This window comes from Coregonus clupeaformis, chromosome 28 (assembly GCF_020615455.1).
Source record: "Coregonus clupeaformis isolate EN_2021a chromosome 28, ASM2061545v1, whole genome shotgun sequence".
NCBI lineage: Eukaryota > Metazoa > Chordata > Actinopteri > Salmoniformes > Salmonidae > Coregonus > Coregonus clupeaformis.
This window is the reverse complement of record NC_059219.1, coordinates 16,861,833-16,864,332: the sequence shown is the minus strand read 5'-3', so window position 1 is coordinate 16,864,332 and position 2,500 is coordinate 16,861,833. Positions and strand designations below refer to the sequence as shown.

The window sequence follows — 2,500 nt, the reverse complement described above, 5'->3', positions numbered from 1 at the left end:
ATAAAAGAGAACTCTAGTTGGAGGTTGTTTACAGGTTGTTACTTACGAGCCGTCCTAAATGTGCTGGGTGTCAGGCTAACGTGTTCCTATGGTTACGGCCAGGGCCTCTGTATCTATGTCCTCCACGGTGAGTGAATTGCCCACCCCCTCACCCCACTCCCTTTTCCTCCTAGGCAGTGTGTGTGTGTGTGTATGTGTAGTGTGCAGTGTTAGAGAGCTTTGAGGGACTTTAAACAATCCCCACCACTGAAATCCTCTTTCCTCCTCCTCCTCTTCTCCTCATCCTCCTCCGGTCTCTCGAACTCGTTCTGCAGCTCACCAGGTACCTCTTGCTCTAATGAAAGTGTCACTGTCATCATACTCCCTCCTACTGTCTCATAGTTACCAACCAAGGACATTACATTACACTGCTTCATTTACATGTTCTAAAGGAATGGTTTCCTATTTAAAAAACCAAGGACAGTTACTGCTGGACCCCTGCCCTGTAGGATGTGTATAGAGTGAGAGAAACACACACACACACACACACGTGCGCATGCACACACACACACACACACACACACATGCACTCCTAGCACAGAGTGCACTGTGGTAGATTCACACCACGCTCTGTAATACTCTCATACATCTGAAGCCCTTCTCTCCCCACACAGCGTGGGATGGCATTGTGACTCACAGAGAAAGAGAGGGATAGAGGAATAGAGAAAGAGAAGGAGGAGGTAGATGAGGAGGGAAGGGGGAGTCAGGGCAAACCTCAGGTCCTATCTCCCCCTGCCAGAGTGGTGGGCTGGAGAGAGGGGGCCCTGGAGCCTGTGTGTGTGTGTGTGGTTGTGGGTTTGTATGTGTGTGTGTGTGGTTGTGGGTTTGTGTGTGGGTCTGCTTGGTTTGGAAGAGCCCACGTGACATATCTGTGCTAATGAGCTCTTCTCCTGGGCCTGCCAGGCTCTGACCAGACATAGTGTGTGTGTGTGTGTGTGTGTGTGTGTGGGAGGCGAGCGCTCTGACAGCATACCACCCCTGCGTGTCATTCCTGGGGATATCACCAATGACAAAAGAGAGAGAGAAAGCGGTCTTTACAGCCAGCCAGTACAGCCCACTCATCCCTAACAAGGGCACAGAGACAAACACTCTCACACACAAACACACACACACACACACTAGCACACTCTCTTAGTAGACACACATAGGCACCGAGGTGTACACACACAAACCTTTTTGAGGACACACATTGAGAGACAAAGGAACACACACACACGATGACATTTTGCAGTGCCTTTGGGCGCACGGTGGCAGTAAACTGTACACTGCTGCCTGATCAGAGGACATTCATCTTCATTCTCCCTTCCATCAAATCTGAAGAAAGGCAGAGAGAGCCTCAGTCTAGCATTTAATGCCCTGCTACAGCTCGTATCGGATCCCAAGGTGGCTTCAGGGAGAGAACACACACACACACACACACACACACACACACACACACACACACACACACACACACACACACACACACACACACAGAGAGACAGTGACACACAGACCAACAGCACTGAAAAGAAACCAATGAAAAGTGAAAGACTACGGATCACAGCAGGAAGAATTTCCAAGAGTGTGAAAGAGAGTGATGGAGATAGAGATAGAGAGAGTGAGAGAGAGAGATAGAGAGAGAGAGAGAGAGAGAGAGAGAGAGAGAGAGAGAGAGAGAGAGAGAGAGTGAGAGAGAGAGAGAGAGAGATAGAGAGAGAGAGAGAGAGAGAGAGAGAGGGGGGGATGGAGAGAGAGAGAAATGTGGAGGTGCTACAGAGTGAAAGACAGGGAGAGAGAGAGGTGCGTCGGCTGTGAGCAGTGATGAGCTGCCTGTCAGAGCAACAAGGTATTCCTGGAGCTGTGCAATTGGTTGCACGTACGCATGCGCGCACACACACACACAGTCCAACGCTAACCATTATCCACACAGTTACGCAGTTACAGTTACTCACAGTAACTGTGCAGACAGACACGCACACACACACGTACGTATGCTCCCCAGCCAAAAACTGGAGCTGATCCTTTATCATCACACATTAAAGCAGCAATCAGCAGTAGAAACAATAACAAAACGTACTCCCTTCCCCTGTTTCGGTGAAAAGCTGAGGGATGGGGCTGAAGAAATGTAACCACTCTCAAATAGACAGAGCTATGGATGCAAGGACTGACCGTCCATGATATCAAAATTATACTTTTAACCATGTTTTGAGGCTATACAGTGTTTGTTTACATTTACGTTGTTTACAAACATTGGAGTAAAACAAGCGTATGTTTTAGGTTCTAATGCGGTACGACAGTTGAACTAAGCTCATAAAGCATGTATAAGTTATATTCTTGAAGAATCAATGGGTACATATAATTAATTTATCATTAAATGGATGTAGCAACTGCTGATTTTTTACTTCAAGTAGCAGCAGTAAAATTACTTAATTAAAATATGAATGTTTAATAAAGCCTTAGAGGGACCTGAGATAGTGGA

The 2,500-nt window shown here is 47.2% G+C and overlaps 1 protein-coding gene across 7 annotated transcripts in view; it reads right to left on the bottom strand.

Annotated features, from left to right (window-relative positions):
- Positions 1-2,500, bottom strand: part of LOC121543027 (adhesion G protein-coupled receptor B1) — a 103,176-nt gene that overhangs the window by 49,840 nt on the left and 50,836 nt on the right. The gene's annotated exons all lie outside the window — the stretch shown is intronic.